The sequence below is a fragment of the Schistocerca americana genome, chromosome 2, assembly GCF_021461395.2.
Source record: "Schistocerca americana isolate TAMUIC-IGC-003095 chromosome 2, iqSchAmer2.1, whole genome shotgun sequence".
Classification (NCBI taxonomy): Eukaryota; Metazoa; Arthropoda; class Insecta; order Orthoptera; family Acrididae; genus Schistocerca; species Schistocerca americana.
In genome coordinates this window covers 40,232,297-40,246,291 of record NC_060120.1, presented here as the reverse complement: position 1 = coordinate 40,246,291, position 13,995 = coordinate 40,232,297, and the positions used below count along the sequence as shown (strand labels likewise).

General features: G+C 52.9%; 44 non-coding genes across 44 annotated transcripts; 29 read left to right on the top strand and 15 right to left on the bottom strand.

Annotated features, from left to right (window-relative positions):
- Positions 1–2: 2 nt before the first annotated feature.
- Trnav-aac lies at positions 3–75 on the top strand. The gene has a single exon. It is a non-coding gene; the product is annotated as a tRNA-Val (tRNA).
- A 194-nt stretch (positions 76–269) lies between these two features.
- On the bottom strand, positions 270–341 carry Trnap-agg. The gene has a single exon. It is a non-coding gene; the product is annotated as a tRNA-Pro (tRNA).
- A 402-nt stretch (positions 342–743) lies between these two features.
- Positions 744–816, top strand: Trnav-cac. The gene has a single exon. It is a non-coding gene; the product is annotated as a tRNA-Val (tRNA).
- Positions 817–974: 158 nt separating this feature from the next.
- Positions 975–1,047, top strand: Trnav-aac. The gene has a single exon. It is a non-coding gene; the product is annotated as a tRNA-Val (tRNA).
- Positions 1,048–1,241: 194 nt separating this feature from the next.
- On the bottom strand, positions 1,242–1,313 carry Trnap-agg. The gene has a single exon. It is a non-coding gene; the product is annotated as a tRNA-Pro (tRNA).
- A 402-nt stretch (positions 1,314–1,715) lies between these two features.
- On the top strand, positions 1,716–1,788 carry Trnav-cac. Its single transcript has one exon. It is a non-coding gene; the product is annotated as a tRNA-Val (tRNA).
- A 158-nt stretch (positions 1,789–1,946) lies between these two features.
- Positions 1,947–2,019, top strand: Trnav-aac. The gene has a single exon. It is a non-coding gene; the product is annotated as a tRNA-Val (tRNA).
- A 194-nt stretch (positions 2,020–2,213) lies between these two features.
- Positions 2,214–2,285, bottom strand: Trnap-agg. Its single transcript has one exon. It is a non-coding gene; the product is annotated as a tRNA-Pro (tRNA).
- A 402-nt stretch (positions 2,286–2,687) lies between these two features.
- Positions 2,688–2,760, top strand: Trnav-cac. Its single transcript has one exon. It is a non-coding gene; the product is annotated as a tRNA-Val (tRNA).
- Positions 2,761–2,918: 158 nt separating this feature from the next.
- On the top strand, positions 2,919–2,991 carry Trnav-aac. Its single transcript has one exon. It is a non-coding gene; the product is annotated as a tRNA-Val (tRNA).
- Positions 2,992–3,185: 194 nt separating this feature from the next.
- On the bottom strand, positions 3,186–3,257 carry Trnap-agg. The gene has a single exon. It is a non-coding gene; the product is annotated as a tRNA-Pro (tRNA).
- Positions 3,258–3,659: 402 nt separating this feature from the next.
- Trnav-cac lies at positions 3,660–3,732 on the top strand. The gene has a single exon. It is a non-coding gene; the product is annotated as a tRNA-Val (tRNA).
- A 158-nt stretch (positions 3,733–3,890) lies between these two features.
- Positions 3,891–3,963, top strand: Trnav-aac. The gene has a single exon. It is a non-coding gene; the product is annotated as a tRNA-Val (tRNA).
- A 194-nt stretch (positions 3,964–4,157) lies between these two features.
- Trnap-agg lies at positions 4,158–4,229 on the bottom strand. The gene has a single exon. It is a non-coding gene; the product is annotated as a tRNA-Pro (tRNA).
- Positions 4,230–4,631: 402 nt separating this feature from the next.
- Trnav-cac lies at positions 4,632–4,704 on the top strand. Its single transcript has one exon. It is a non-coding gene; the product is annotated as a tRNA-Val (tRNA).
- Positions 4,705–4,862: 158 nt separating this feature from the next.
- Trnav-aac lies at positions 4,863–4,935 on the top strand. Its single transcript has one exon. It is a non-coding gene; the product is annotated as a tRNA-Val (tRNA).
- A 194-nt stretch (positions 4,936–5,129) lies between these two features.
- Trnap-agg lies at positions 5,130–5,201 on the bottom strand. Its single transcript has one exon. It is a non-coding gene; the product is annotated as a tRNA-Pro (tRNA).
- Positions 5,202–5,603: 402 nt separating this feature from the next.
- On the top strand, positions 5,604–5,676 carry Trnav-cac. The gene has a single exon. It is a non-coding gene; the product is annotated as a tRNA-Val (tRNA).
- Positions 5,677–5,834: 158 nt separating this feature from the next.
- Positions 5,835–5,907, top strand: Trnav-aac. The gene has a single exon. It is a non-coding gene; the product is annotated as a tRNA-Val (tRNA).
- Positions 5,908–6,101: 194 nt separating this feature from the next.
- Positions 6,102–6,173, bottom strand: Trnap-agg. Its single transcript has one exon. It is a non-coding gene; the product is annotated as a tRNA-Pro (tRNA).
- A 402-nt stretch (positions 6,174–6,575) lies between these two features.
- On the top strand, positions 6,576–6,648 carry Trnav-cac. The gene has a single exon. It is a non-coding gene; the product is annotated as a tRNA-Val (tRNA).
- A 158-nt stretch (positions 6,649–6,806) lies between these two features.
- On the top strand, positions 6,807–6,879 carry Trnav-aac. The gene has a single exon. It is a non-coding gene; the product is annotated as a tRNA-Val (tRNA).
- A 194-nt stretch (positions 6,880–7,073) lies between these two features.
- Trnap-agg lies at positions 7,074–7,145 on the bottom strand. The gene has a single exon. It is a non-coding gene; the product is annotated as a tRNA-Pro (tRNA).
- A 402-nt stretch (positions 7,146–7,547) lies between these two features.
- Trnav-cac lies at positions 7,548–7,620 on the top strand. The gene has a single exon. It is a non-coding gene; the product is annotated as a tRNA-Val (tRNA).
- Positions 7,621–7,778: 158 nt separating this feature from the next.
- Positions 7,779–7,851, top strand: Trnav-aac. The gene has a single exon. It is a non-coding gene; the product is annotated as a tRNA-Val (tRNA).
- A 194-nt stretch (positions 7,852–8,045) lies between these two features.
- Trnap-agg lies at positions 8,046–8,117 on the bottom strand. Its single transcript has one exon. It is a non-coding gene; the product is annotated as a tRNA-Pro (tRNA).
- Positions 8,118–8,519: 402 nt separating this feature from the next.
- On the top strand, positions 8,520–8,592 carry Trnav-cac. The gene has a single exon. It is a non-coding gene; the product is annotated as a tRNA-Val (tRNA).
- A 158-nt stretch (positions 8,593–8,750) lies between these two features.
- Trnav-aac lies at positions 8,751–8,823 on the top strand. Its single transcript has one exon. It is a non-coding gene; the product is annotated as a tRNA-Val (tRNA).
- Positions 8,824–9,017: 194 nt separating this feature from the next.
- Trnap-agg lies at positions 9,018–9,089 on the bottom strand. Its single transcript has one exon. It is a non-coding gene; the product is annotated as a tRNA-Pro (tRNA).
- Positions 9,090–9,491: 402 nt separating this feature from the next.
- On the top strand, positions 9,492–9,564 carry Trnav-cac. The gene has a single exon. It is a non-coding gene; the product is annotated as a tRNA-Val (tRNA).
- A 158-nt stretch (positions 9,565–9,722) lies between these two features.
- Trnav-aac lies at positions 9,723–9,795 on the top strand. Its single transcript has one exon. It is a non-coding gene; the product is annotated as a tRNA-Val (tRNA).
- Positions 9,796–9,989: 194 nt separating this feature from the next.
- On the bottom strand, positions 9,990–10,061 carry Trnap-agg. The gene has a single exon. It is a non-coding gene; the product is annotated as a tRNA-Pro (tRNA).
- Positions 10,062–10,463: 402 nt separating this feature from the next.
- Positions 10,464–10,536, top strand: Trnav-cac. Its single transcript has one exon. It is a non-coding gene; the product is annotated as a tRNA-Val (tRNA).
- A 158-nt stretch (positions 10,537–10,694) lies between these two features.
- Positions 10,695–10,767, top strand: Trnav-aac. The gene has a single exon. It is a non-coding gene; the product is annotated as a tRNA-Val (tRNA).
- A 194-nt stretch (positions 10,768–10,961) lies between these two features.
- On the bottom strand, positions 10,962–11,033 carry Trnap-agg. The gene has a single exon. It is a non-coding gene; the product is annotated as a tRNA-Pro (tRNA).
- Positions 11,034–11,435: 402 nt separating this feature from the next.
- Trnav-cac lies at positions 11,436–11,508 on the top strand. Its single transcript has one exon. It is a non-coding gene; the product is annotated as a tRNA-Val (tRNA).
- A 158-nt stretch (positions 11,509–11,666) lies between these two features.
- On the top strand, positions 11,667–11,739 carry Trnav-aac. The gene has a single exon. It is a non-coding gene; the product is annotated as a tRNA-Val (tRNA).
- Positions 11,740–11,933: 194 nt separating this feature from the next.
- Positions 11,934–12,005, bottom strand: Trnap-agg. Its single transcript has one exon. It is a non-coding gene; the product is annotated as a tRNA-Pro (tRNA).
- A 402-nt stretch (positions 12,006–12,407) lies between these two features.
- On the top strand, positions 12,408–12,480 carry Trnav-cac. The gene has a single exon. It is a non-coding gene; the product is annotated as a tRNA-Val (tRNA).
- Positions 12,481–12,638: 158 nt separating this feature from the next.
- Trnav-aac lies at positions 12,639–12,711 on the top strand. The gene has a single exon. It is a non-coding gene; the product is annotated as a tRNA-Val (tRNA).
- Positions 12,712–12,905: 194 nt separating this feature from the next.
- On the bottom strand, positions 12,906–12,977 carry Trnap-agg. Its single transcript has one exon. It is a non-coding gene; the product is annotated as a tRNA-Pro (tRNA).
- Positions 12,978–13,379: 402 nt separating this feature from the next.
- Positions 13,380–13,452, top strand: Trnav-cac. Its single transcript has one exon. It is a non-coding gene; the product is annotated as a tRNA-Val (tRNA).
- Positions 13,453–13,610: 158 nt separating this feature from the next.
- Positions 13,611–13,683, top strand: Trnav-aac. Its single transcript has one exon. It is a non-coding gene; the product is annotated as a tRNA-Val (tRNA).
- A 194-nt stretch (positions 13,684–13,877) lies between these two features.
- On the bottom strand, positions 13,878–13,949 carry Trnap-agg. The gene has a single exon. It is a non-coding gene; the product is annotated as a tRNA-Pro (tRNA).
- Between the last annotated feature and the right edge of the window lie 46 nt (positions 13,950–13,995).

Below are 13,995 nucleotides of genomic sequence, written 5' to 3'. Positions count from 1 at the left end.
CAGTTTCCGTGGTGTAGCGGTTATCACGTCTGCCTAACACGCAGAAGGTCCCCGGTTCGATCCCGGGCCGAAACACTTTTTCATCACTTTAAGCAAGACGTACTAACATGCATCTGCTACCATCTGTACCCGAAACCTTCGTAATCGCCTTCACGCGTCGGACCCGAGTGTCAATTGCTCACATCGAATAAGAAATTCATTTGATATTGACGGCGAGCTTTTTGCGCTGACTCAGCCACTGACGTGAGATCAGTTTGCACAAAACGCTAGGGCTCGTCCGGGATTTGAACCCGGGACCTCCTGCACCCTAAGCAAGAATCATACCCCTAGACCAACGAGCCCTGTGACGCGGCGAATGCCAATTATTCCAGTCCCTCGATGTCGTCCAGGGTGTCCTGGAAGTCTCGTGTACGCTGGCGGGATGGGGGCGGCGCGAATTCCCGCGGTCGGCGGCCTTCCTGGGCTATTGGTACCTTCATGTAGAGCTGCCGCTGTTCTCGCACTGCCTGCTGCTGAGAAAGTGATTGCTTTTGCTGATATGACTTGCAATAACGACTGCGCGAAACGCCGCTATCTCGTTAGGGGTGCTACGGCAGACACCCTCTCAAGCGCCCCGAAGACTTCTTGAGCCCTCGGCTGTGATGGGTTCCAGGCTGACAAAAGAACTGTCGTGTGTGCATTCGCGGACGAGAGAAAGTCTGAGGCAAGTTCGAATGAACAAGGATGGACTCCTCAGGTCCGTCGTTTCCGTAGTGTAGCGGTTATCACGTCTGCTTCACACGCAGAAGGTCCCCAGTTCGATCCCGGGCGGGAACAGTATTTTCCTGCCTATGTCGTATTGTCCTCCAATGAGCCACGTCGTGTGTGGATCTGCTGCATGTCCCTTCGTTTTGCAAGTACCACATTTATCGAATTTTTTAGTTACGATGGCAACATCACTACAAGTTGTCTGTGAAGTAAGGTGCACACAAGCAGTTTCCGTGGTGTAGCGGTTATCACGTCTGCCTAACACGCAGAAGGTCCCCGGTTGGATCCCGGGCCGAAACACTTTTTCATCACTTTAAGCAAGACGTACTAACATGCATCTGCTACCATCTGTACCCGAAACCTTCGTAATCGCCTTCACGCGTCGGACCCGAGTGTCAATTGCTCACATCGAATAAGAAATTCATTTGATATTGACGGCGAGCGTTTTGCGCTGGCTCAGCCACTGGCGTGAGATCAGTTTGCACAAAACGCTAGGGCTCGTCCGGGATTTGAACCCGGGACCTCCTGCACCCTAAGCAGGAATCATACCCCTAGACCAACGAGCCCTGTGACACGGCGAATGCCAATTATTCCAGTCCCTCGATGTCGTCCAGGGTGTCCTGGAAGTCTCGTGTACGCTGGCGGGATGGGGGCGGCGCGAATTCCCGCGGTCGGCGGCCTTCCTGGGCTATTGGTACCTTCATGTAGAGCTGCCGCTGGGCTCGCACTGCCTGCTGCTGAGAAAGTGATTGCTTTTGCTGATATGACTTGCAATAACGACTGCGCGAAACGCCGCTATCTCGTTAGGGGTGCTACGGCAGACACCCTCTCAAGCGCCCCGAAGACTTCTTGAGCCCTCGGCTGTGATGGGTTCCAGGCTGACAAAAGAACTGTCGTGTGTGCATTCGCGGACGAGAGAAAGTCTGAGGCAAGTTCGAATGAACAAGGATGGACTCCTCAGGTCCGTCGTTTCCGTAGTGTAGCGGTTATCACGTCTGCTTCACACGCAGAAGGTCCCCAGTTCGATCCCGGGCGGGAACAGTATTTTCCTGCCTATGTCGTATTGTCCTCCAATGAGCCACGTCGTGTGTGGATCTGCTGCATGTCCCTTCGTTTTGCAAGTACCACATTTATCGAATTTTTTAGTTACGATGGCAACATCACTACAAGTTGTCTGTGAAGTAAGGTGCACACAAGCAGTTTCCGTGGTGTAGCGGTTATCACGTCTGCCTAACACGCAGAAGGTCCCCGGTTCGATCCCGGGCCGAAACACTTTTTCATCACTTTAAGCAAGACGTACTAACATGCATCTGCTACCATCTGTACCCGAAACCTTCGTAATCGCCTTCACGCGTCGGACCCGAGTGTCAATTGCTCACATCGAATAAGAAATTCATTTGATATTGACGGCGAGCTTTTTGCGCTGACTCAGCCACTGACGTGAGATCAGTTTGCACAAAACGCTAGGGCTCGTCCGGGATTTGAACCCGGGACCTCCTGCACCCTAAGCAAGAATCATACCCCTAGACCAACGAGCCCTGTGACGCGGCGAATGCCAATTATTCCAGTCCCTCGATGTCGTCCAGGGTGTCCTGGAAGTCTCGTGTACGCTGGCGGGATGGGGGCGGCGCGAATTCCCGCGGTCGGCGGCCTTCCTGGGCTATTGGTACCTTCATGTAGAGCTGCCGCTGTTCTCGCACTGCCTGCTGCTGAGAAAGTGATTGCTTTTGCTGATATGACTTGCAATAACGACTGCGCGAAACGCCGCTATCTCGTTAGGGGTGCTACGGCAGACACCCTCTCAAGCGCCCCGAAGACTTCTTGAGCCCTCGGCTGTGATGGGTTCCAGGCTGACAAAAGAACTGTCGTGTGTGCATTCGCGGACGAGAGAAAGTCTGAGGCAAGTTCGAATGAACAAGGATGGACTCCTCAGGTCCGTCGTTTCCGTAGTGTAGCGGTTATCACGTCTGCTTCACACGCAGAAGGTCCCCAGTTCGATCCCGGGCGGGAACAGTATTTTCCTGCCTATGTCGTATTGTCCTCCAATGAGCCACGTCGTGTGTGGATCTGCTGCATGTCCCTTCGTTTTGCAAGTACCACATTTATCGAATTTTTTAGTTACGATGGCAACATCACTACAAGTTGTCTGTGAAGTAAGGTGCACACAAGCAGTTTCCGTGGTGTAGCGGTTATCACGTCTGCCTAACACGCAGAAGGTCCCCGGTTCGATCCCGGGCCGAAACACTTTTTCATCACTTTAAGCAAGACGTACTAACATGCATCTGCTACCATCTGTACCCGAAACCTTCGTAATCGCCTTCACGCGTCGGACCCGAGTGTCAATTGCTCACATCGAATAAGAAATTCATTTGATATTGACGGCGAGCTTTTTGCGCTGACTCAGCCACTGACGTGAGATCAGTTTGCACAAAACGCTAGGGCTCGTCCGGGATTTGAACCCGGGACCTCATGCACCCTAAGCAAGAATCATACCCCTAGACCAACGAGCCCTGTGACGCGGCGAATGCCAATTATTCCAGTCCCTCGATGTCGTCCAGGGTGTCCTGGAAGTCTCGTGTACGCTGGCGGGATGGGGGCGGCGCGAATTCCCGCGGTCGGCGGCCTTCCTGGGCTATTGGTACCTTCATGTAGAGCTGCCGCTGTTCTCGCACTGCCTGCTGCTGAGAAAGTGATTGCTTTTGCTGATATGACTTGCAATAACGACTGCGCGAAACGCCGCTATCTCGTTAGGGGTGCTACGGCAGACACCCTCTCAAGCGCCCCGAAGACTTCTTGAGCCCTCGGCTGTGATGGGTTCCAGGCTGACAAAAGAACTGTCGTGTGTGCATTCGCGGACGAGAGAAAGTCTGAGGCAAGTTCGAATGAACAAGGATGGACTCCTCAGGTCCGTCGTTTCCGTAGTGTAGCGGTTATCACGTCTGCTTCACACGCAGAAGGTCCCCAGTTCGATCCCGGGCGGGAACAGTATTTTCCTGCCTATGTCGTATTGTCCTCCAATGAGCCACGTCGTGTGTGGATCTGCTGCATGTCCCTTCGTTTTGCAAGTACCACATTTATCGAATTTTTTAGTTACGATGGCAACATCACTACAAGTTGTCTGTGAAGTAAGGTGCACACAAGCAGTTTCCGTGGTGTACCGGTTATCACGTCTGCCTAACACGCAGAAGGTCCCTGGTTCGATCCCGGGCGGAAACACTTTTTCATCACTTTAAGCAAGACGTACTAACATGCATCTGCTACCATCTGTACCCGAAACCTTCGTAATCGCCTTCACGCGTCGGACCCGAGTGTCAATTGCTCACATCGAATAAGAAATTCATTTGATATTGACGGCGAGCTTTTTGCGCTGACTCAGCCACTGACGTGAGATCAGTTTGCACAAAACGCTAGGGCTCGTCCGGGATTTGAACCCGGGACCTCCTGCACCCTAAGCAGGAATCATACCCCTAGACCAACGAGCCCTGTGACACGGCGAATGCCAATTATTCCAGTCCCTCGATGTCGTCCAGGGTGTCCTGGAAGTCTCGTGTACGCTGGCGGGATGGGGGCGGCGCGAATTCCCGCGGTCGGCGGCCTTCCTGGGCTATTGGTACCTTCATGTAGAGCTGCCGCTGGGCTCGCACTGCCTGCTGCTGAGAAAGTGATTGCTTTTGCTGATATGACTTGCAATAACGACTGCGCGAAACGCCGCTATCTCGTTAGGGGTGCTACGGCAGACACCCTCTCAAGCGCCCCGAAGACTTCTTGAGCCCTCGGCTGTGATGGGTTCCAGGCTGACAAAAGAACTGTCGTGTGTGCATTCGCGGACGAGAGAAAGTCTGAGGCAAGTTCGAATGAACAAGGATGGACTCCTCAGGTCCGTCGTTTCCGTAGTGTAGCGGTTATCACGTCTGCTTCACACGCAGAAGGTCCCAAGTTCGATCCCGGGCGGGAACAGTATTTTCCTGCCTATGTCGTATTGTCCTCCAATGAGCCACGTCGTGTGTGGATCTGCTGCATGTCCCTTCGTTTTGCAAGTACCACATTTATCGAATTTTTTAGTTACGATGGCAACATCACTACAAGTTGTCTGTGAAGTAAGGTGCACACAAGCAGTTTCCGTGGTGTACCGGTTATCACGTCTGCCTAACACGCAGAAGGTCCCTGGTTCGATCCCGGGCGGAAACACTTTTTCATCACTTTAAGCAAGACGTACTAACATGCATCTGCTACCATCTGTACCCGAAACCTTCGTAATCGCCTTCACGCGTCGGACCCGAGTGTCAATTGCTCACATCGAATAAGAAATTCATTTGATATTGACGGCGAGCTTTTTGCGCTGACTCAGCCACTGACGTGAGATCAGTTTGCACAAAACGCTAGGGCTCGTCCGGGATTTGAACCCGGGACCTCCTGCACCCTAAGCAAGAATCATACCCCTAGACCAACGAGCCCTGTGACGCGGCGAATGCCAATTATTCCAGTCCCTCGATGTCGTCCAGGGTGTCCTGGAAGTCTCGTGTACGCTGGCGGGATGGGGGCGGCGCGAATTCCCGCGGTCGGCGGCCTTCCTGGGCTATTGGTACCTTCATGTAGAGCTGCCGCTGTTCTCGCACTGCCTGCTGCTGAGAAAGTGATTGCTTTTGCTGATATGACTTGCAATAACGACTGCGCGAAACGCCGCTATCTCGTTAGGGGTGCTACGGCAGACACCCTCTCAAGCGCCCCGAAGACTTCTTGAGCCCTCGGCTGTGATGGGTTCCAGGCTGACAAAAGAACTGTCGTGTGTGCATTCGCGGACGAGAGAAAGTCTGAGGCAAGTTCGAATGAACAAGGATGGACTCCTCAGGTCCGTCGTTTCCGTAGTGTAGCGGTTATCACGTCTGCTTCACACGCAGAAGGTCCCCAGTTCGATCCCGGGCGGGAACAGTATTTTCCTGCCTATGTCGTATTGTCCTCCAATGAGCCACGTCGTGTGTGGATCTGCTGCATGTCCCTTCGTTTTGCAAGTACCACATTTATCGAATTTTTTAGTTACGATGGCAACATCACTACAAGTTGTCTGTGAAGTAAGGTGCACACAAGCAGTTTCCGTGGTGTAGCGGTTATCACGTCTGCCTAACACGCAGAAGGTCCCTGGTTCGATCCCGGGCGGAAACACTTTTTCATCACTTTAAGCAAGACGTACTAACATGCATCTGCTACCATCTGTACCCGAAACCTTCGTAATCGCCTTCACGCGTCGGACCCGAGTGTCAATTGCTCACATCGAATAAGAAATTCATTTGATATTGACGGCGAGCTTTTTGCGCTGACTCAGCCACTGACGTGAGATCAGTTTGCACAAAACGCTAGGGCTCGTCCGGGATTTGAACCCGGGACCTCCTGCACCCTAAGCAAGAATCATACCCCTAGACCAACGAGCCCTGTGACGCGGCGAATGCCAATTATTCCAGTCCCTCGATGTCGTCCAGGGTGTCCTGGAAGTCTCGTGTACGCTGGCGGGATGGGGGCGGCGCGAATTCCCGCGGTCGGCGGCCTTCCTGGGCTATTGGTACCTTCATGTAGAGCTGCCGCTGTTCTCGCACTGCCTGCTGCTGAGAAAGTGATTGCTTTTGCTGATATGACTTGCAATAACGACTGCGCGAAACGCCGCTATCTCGTTAGGGGTGCTACGGCAGACACCCTCTCAAGCGCCCCGAAGACTTCTTGAGCCCTCGGCTGTGATGGGTTCCAGGCTGACAAAAGAACTGTCGTGTGTGCATTCGCGGACGAGAGAAAGTCTGAGGCAAGTTCGAATGAACAAGGATGGACTCCTCAGGTCCGTCGTTTCCGTAGTGTAGCGGTTATCACGTCTGCTTCACACGCAGAAGGTCCCGAGTTCGATCCCGGGCGGGAACAGTATTTTCCTGCCTATGTCGTATTGTCCTCCAATGAGCCACGTCGTGTGTGGATCTGCTGCATGTCCCTTCGTTTTGCAAGTACCACATTTATCGAATTTTTTAGTTACGATGGCAACATCACTACAAGTTGTCTGTGAAGTAAGGTGCACACAAGCAGTTTCCGTGGTGTACCGGTTATCACGTCTGCCTAACACGCAGAAGGTCCCTGGTTCGATCCCGGGCGGAAACACTTTTTCATCACTTTAAGCAAGACGTACTAACATGCATCTGCTACCATCTGTACCCGAAACCTTCGTAATCGCCTTCACGCGTCGGACCCGAGTGTCAATTGCTCACATCGAATAAGAAATTCATTTGATATTGACGGCGAGCTTTTTGCGCTGACTCAGCCACTGACGTGAGATCAGTTTGCACAAAACGCTAGGGCTCGTCCGGGATTTGAACCCGGGACCTCCTGCACCCTAAGCAAGAATCATACCCCTAGACCAACGAGCCCTGTGACGCGGCGAATGCCAATTATTCCAGTCCCTCGATGTCGTCCAGGGTGTCCTGGAAGTCTCGTGTACGCTGGCGGGATGGGGGCGGCGCGAATTCCCGCGGTCGGCGGCCTTCCTGGGCTATTGGTACCTTCATGTAGAGCTGCCGCTGTTCTCGCACTGCCTGCTGCTGAGAAAGTGATTGCTTTTGCTGATATGACTTGCAATAACGACTGCGCGAAACGCCGCTATCTCGTTAGGGGTGCTACGGCAGACACCCTCTCAAGCGCCCCGAAGACTTCTTGAGCCCTCGGCTGTGATGGGTTCCAGGCTGACAAAAGAACTGTCGTGTGTGCATTCGCGGACGAGAGAAAGTCTGAGGCAAGTTCGAATGAACAAGGATGGACTCCTCAGGTCCGTCGTTTCCGTAGTGTAGCGGTTATCACGTCTGCTTCACACGCAGAAGGTCCCCAGTTCGATCCCGGGCGGGAACAGTATTTTCCTGCCTATGTCGTATTGTCCTCCAATGAGCCACGTCGTGTGTGGATCTGCTGCATGTCCCTTCGTTTTGCAAGTACCACATTTATCGAATTTTTTAGTTACGATGGCAACATCACTACAAGTTGTCTGTGAAGTAAGGTGCACACAAGCAGTTTCCGTGGTGTAGCGGTTATCACGTCTGCCTAACACGCAGAAGGTCCCTGGTTCGATCCCGGGCGGAAACACTTTTTCATCACTTTAAGCAAGACGTACTAACATGCATCTGCTACCATCTGTACCCGAAACCTTCGTAATCGCCTTCACGCGTCGGACCCGAGTGTCAATTGCTCACATCGAATAAGAAATTCATTTGATATTGACGGCGAGCTTTTTGCGCTGACTCAGCCACTGACGTGAGATCAGTTTGCACAAAACGCTAGGGCTCGTCCGGGATTTGAACCCGGGACCTCCTGCACCCTAAGCAAGAATCATACCCCTAGACCAACGAGCCCTGTGACGCGGCGAATGCCAATTATTCCAGTCCCTCGATGTCGTCCAGGGTGTCCTGGAAGTCTCGTGTACGCTGGCGGGATGGGGGCGGCGCGAATTCCCGCGGTCGGCGGCCTTCCTGGGCTATTGGTACCTTCATGTAGAGCTGCCGCTGTTCTCGCACTGCCTGCTGCTGAGAAAGTGATTGCTTTTGCTGATATGACTTGCAATAACGACTGCGCGAAACGCCGCTATCTCGTTAGGGGTGCTACGGCAGACACCCTCTCAAGCGCCCCGAAGACTTCTTGAGCCCTCGGCTGTGATGGGTTCCAGGCTGACAAAAGAACTGTCGTGTGTGCATTCGCGGACGAGAGAAAGTCTGAGGCAAGTTCGAATGAACAAGGATGGACTCCTCAGGTCCGTCGTTTCCGTAGTGTAGCGGTTATCACGTCTGCTTCACACGCAGAAGGTCCCCAGTTCGATCCCGGGCGGGAACAGTATTTTCCTGCCTATGTCGTATTGTCCTCCAATGAGCCACGTCGTGTGTGGATCTGCTGCATGTCCCTTCGTTTTGCAAGTACCACATTTATCGAATTTTTTAGTTACGATGGCAACATCACTACAAGTTGTCTGTGAAGTAAGGTGCACACAAGCAGTTTCCGTGGTGTACCGGTTATCACGTCTGCCTAACACGCAGAAGGTCCCTGGTTCGATCCCGGGCGGAAACACTTTTTCATCACTTTAAGCAAGACGTACTAACATGCATCTGCTACCATCTGTACCCGAAACCTTCGTAATCGCCTTCACGCGTCGGACCCGAGTGTCAATTGCTCACATCGAATAAGAAATTCATTTGATATTGACGGCGAGCTTTTTGCGCTGACTCAGCCACTGACGTGAGATCAGTTTGCACAAAACGCTAGGGCTCGTCCGGGATTTGAACCCGGGACCTCCTGCACCCTAAGCAAGAATCATACCCCTAGACCAACGAGCCCTGTGACGCGGCGAATGCCAATTATTCCAGTCCCTCGATGTCGTCCAGGGTGTCCTGGAAGTCTCGTGTACGCTGGCGGGATGGGGGCGGCGCGAATTCCCGCGGTCGGCGGCCTTCCTGGGCTATTGGTACCTTCATGTAGAGCTGCCGCTGTTCTCGCACTGCCTGCTGCTGAGAAAGTGATTGCTTTTGCTGATATGACTTGCAATAACGACTGCGCGAAACGCCGCTATCTCGTTAGGGGTGCTACGGCAGACACCCTCTCAAGCGCCCCGAAGACTTCTTGAGCCCTCGGCTGTGATGGGTTCCAGGCTGACAAAAGAACTGTCGTGTGTGCATTCGCGGACGAGAGAAAGTCTGAGGCAAGTTCGAATGAACAAGGATGGACTCCTCAGGTCCGTCGTTTCCGTAGTGTAGCGGTTATCACGTCTGCTTCACACGCAGAAGGTCCCCAGTTCGATCCCGGGCGGGAACAGTATTTTCCTGCCTATGTCGTATTGTCCTCCAATGAGCCACGTCGTGTGTGGATCTGCTGCATGTCCCTTCGTTTTGCAAGTACCACATTTATCGAATTTTTTAGTTACGATGGCAACATCACTACAAGTTGTCTGTGAAGTAAGGTGCACACAAGCAGTTTCCGTGGTGTACCGGTTATCACGTCTGCCTAACACGCAGAAGGTCCCTGGTTCGATCCCGGGCGGAAACACTTTTTCATCACTTTAAGCAAGACGTACTAACATGCATCTGCTACCATCTGTACCCGAAACCTTCGTAATCGCCTTCACGCGTCGGACCCGAGTGTCAATTGCTCACATCGAATAAGAAATTCATTTGATATTGACGGCGAGCTTTTTGCGCTGACTCAGCCACTGACGTGAGATCAGTTTGCACAAAACGCTAGGGCTCGTCCGGGATTTGAACCCGGGACCTCCTGCACCCTAAGCAAGAATCATACCCCTAGACCAACGAGCCCTGTGACGCGGCGAATGCCAATTATTCCAGTCCCTCGATGTCGTCCAGGGTGTCCTGGAAGTCTCGTGTACGCTGGCGGGATGGGGGCGGCGCGAATTCCCGCGGTCGGCGGCCTTCCTGGGCTATTGGTACCTTCATGTAGAGCTGCCGCTGTTCTCGCACTGCCTGCTGCTGAGAAAGTGATTGCTTTTGCTGATATGACTTGCAATAACGACTGCGCGAAACGCCGCTATCTCGTTAGGGGTGCTACGGCAGACACCCTCTCAAGCGCCCCGAAGACTTCTTGAGCCCTCGGCTGTGATGGGTTCCAGGCTGACAAAAGAACTGTCGTGTGTGCATTCGCGGACGAGAGAAAGTCTGAGGCAAGTTCGAATGAACAAGGATGGACTCCTCAGGTCCGTCGTTTCCGTAGTGTAGCGGTTATCACGTCTGCTTCACACGCAGAAGGTCCCCAGTTCGATCCCGGGCGGGAACAGTATTTTCCTGCCTATGTCGTATTGTCCTCCAATGAGCCACGTCGTGTGTGGATCTGCTGCATGTCCCTTCGTTTTGCAAGTACCACATTTATCGAATTTTTTAGTTACGATGGCAACATCACTACAAGTTGTCTGTGAAGTAAGGTGCACACAAGCAGTTTCCGTGGTGTACCGGTTATCACGTCTGCCTAACACGCAGAAGGTCCCTGGTTCGATCCCGGGCGGAAACACTTTTTCATCACTTTAAGCAAGACGTACTAACATGCATCTGCTACCATCTGTACCCGAAACCTTCGTAATCGCCTTCACGCGTCGGACCCGAGTGTCAATTGCTCACATCGAATAAGAAATTCATTTGATATTGACGGCGAGCTTTTTGCGCTGACTCAGCCACTGACGTGAGATCAGTTTGCACAAAACGCTAGGGCTCGTCCGGGATTTGAACCCGGGACCTCCTGCACCCTAAGCAAGAATCATACCCCTAGACCAACGAGCCCTGTGACGCGGCGAATGCCAATTATTCCAGTCCCTCGATGTCGTCCAGGGTGTCCTGGAAGTCTCGTGTACGCTGGCGGGATGGGGGCGGCGCGAATTCCCGCGGTCGGCGGCCTTCCTGGGCTATTGGTACCTTCATGTAGAGCTGCCGCTGTTCTCGCACTGCCTGCTGCTGAGAAAGTGATTGCTTTTGCTGATATGACTTGCAATAACGACTGCGCGAAACGCCGCTATCTCGTTAGGGGTGCTACGGCAGACACCCTCTCAAGCGCCCCGAAGACTTCTTGAGCCCTCGGCTGTGATGGGTTCCAGGCTGGCAAAAGAACTGTCGTGTGTGCATTCGCGGACGAGAGAAAGTCTGAGGCAAGTTCGAATGAACAAGGATGGACTCCTCAGGTCCGTCGTTTCCGTAGTGTAGCGGTTATCACGTCTGCTTCACACGCAGAAGGTCCCCAGTTCGATCCCGGGCGGGAACAGTATTTTCCTGCCTATGTCGTATTGTCCTCCAATGAGCCACGTCGTGTGTGGATCTGCTGCATGTCCCTTCGTTTTGCAAGTACCACATTTATCGAATTTTTTAGTTACGATGGCAACATCACTACAAGTTGTCTGTGAAGTAAGGTGCACACAAGCAGTTTCCGTGGTGTACCGGTTATCACGTCTGCCTAACACGCAGAAGGTCCCTGGTTCGATCCCGGGCGGAAACACTTTTTCATCACTTTAAGCAAGACGTACTAACATGCATCTGCTACCATCTGTACCCGAAACCTTCGTAATCGCCTTCACGCGTCGGACCCGAGTGTCAATTGCTCACATCGAATAAGAAATTCATTTGATATTGACGGCGAGCTTTTTGCGCTGACTCAGCCACTGACGTGAGATCAGTTTGCACAAAACGCTAGGGCTCGTCCGGGATTTGAACCCGGGACCTCCTGCACCCTAAGCAAGAATCATACCCCTAGACCAACGAGCCCTGTGACGCGGCGAATGCCAATTATTCCAGTCCCTCGATGTCGTCCAGGGTGTCCTGGAAGTCTCGTGTACGCTGGCGGGATGGGGGCGGCGCGAATTCCCGCGGTCGGCGGCCTTCCTGGGCTATTGGTACCTTCATGTAGAGCTGCCGCTGTTCTCGCACTGCCTGCTGCTGAGAAAGTGATTGCTTTTGCTGATATGACTTGCAATAACGACTGCGCGAAACGCCGCTATCTCGTTAGGGGTGCTACGGCAGACACCCTCTCAAGCGCCCCGAAGACTTCTTGAGCCCTCGGCTGTGATGGGTTCCAGGCTGACAAAAGAACTGTCGTGTGTGCATTCGCGGACGAGAGAAAGTCTGAGGCAAGTTCGAATGAACAAGGATGGACTCCTCAGGTCCGTCGTTTCCGTAGTGTAGCGGTTATCACGTCTGCTTCACACGCAGAAGGTCCCCAGTTCGATCCCGGGCGGGAACAGTATTTTCCTGCCTATGTCGTATTGTCCTCCAATGAGCCACGTCGTGTGTGGATCTGCTGCATGTCCCTTCGTTTTGCAAGTACCACATTTATCGAATTTTTTAGTTACGATGGCAACATCACTACAAGTTGTCTGTGAAGTAAGGTGCACACAAGCAGTTTCCGTGGTGTACCGGTTATCACGTCTGCCTAACACGCAGAAGGTCCCTGGTTCGATCCCGGGCGGAAACACTTTTTCATCACTTTAAGCAAGACGTACTAACATGCATCTGCTACCATCTGTACCCGAAACCTTCGTAATCGCCTTCACGCGTCGGACCCGAGTGTCAATTGCTCACATCGAATAAGAAATTCATTTGATATTGACGGCGAGCTTTTTGCGCTGACTCAGCCACTGACGTGAGATCAGTTTGCACAAAACGCTAGGGCTCGTCCGGGATTTGAACCCGGGACCTCCTGCACCCTAAGCAGGAATCATACCCCTAGACCAACGAGCCCTGTGACACGGCGAATGCCAATTATTCCAGTCCCTCGATGTCGTCCAGGGTGTCCTGGAAGTCTCGTGTACGCTGGCGGGATGGGGGCGGCGCGAATTCCCGCGGTCGGCGGCCTTCCTGGGCTATTGGTACCTTCATGTAGAGCTGCCGCTGGGCTCGCACTGCCTGCTGCTGAGAAAGTGATTGCTTTTGCTGATATGACTTGCAATAACGACTGCGCGAAACGCCGCTATCTCGTTAGGGGTGCTACGGCAGACACCCTCTCAAGCGCCCCGAAGACTTCTTGAGCCCTCGGCTGTGATGGGTTCCAGGCTGACAAAAGAACTGTCGTGTGTGCATTCGCGGACGAGAGAAAGTCTGAGGCAAGTTCGAATGAACAAGGATGGACTCCTCAGGTCCGTCGTTTCCGTAGTGTAGCGGTTATCACGTCTGCTTCACACGCAGAAGGTCCCAAGTTCGATCCCGGGCGGGAACAGTATTTTCCTGCCTACGTCGTATTGTCCTCCAATGAGCCACGTCGTGTGTGGATCTGCTGCATGTCCCTTCGTTTTGCAAGTACCACATTTATCGAATTTTTTAGTTACGATGGCAACATCACTACAAGTTGTCTGTGAAGTAAGGTGCACACAAGCAGTTTCCGTGGTGTAGCGGTTATCACGTCTGCCTAACACGCAGAAGGTCCCCGGTTCGATCCCGGGCCGAAACACTTTTTCATCACTTTAAGCAAGACGTACTAACATGCATCTGCTACCATCTGTACCCGAAACCTTCGTAATCGCCTTCACGCGTCGGACCCGAGTGTCAATTGCTCACATCGAATAAGAAATTCATTTGATATTGACGGCGAGCTTTTTGCGCTGACTCAGCCACTGACGTGAGATCAGTTTGCACAAAACGCTAGGGCTCGTCCGGGATTTGAACCCGGGACCTCCTGCACCCTAAGCAAGAATCATACCCCTAGACCAACGAGCCCTGTGACACGGCGAATGCCAATTATTCCAGTCCCTCGATGTCGTCC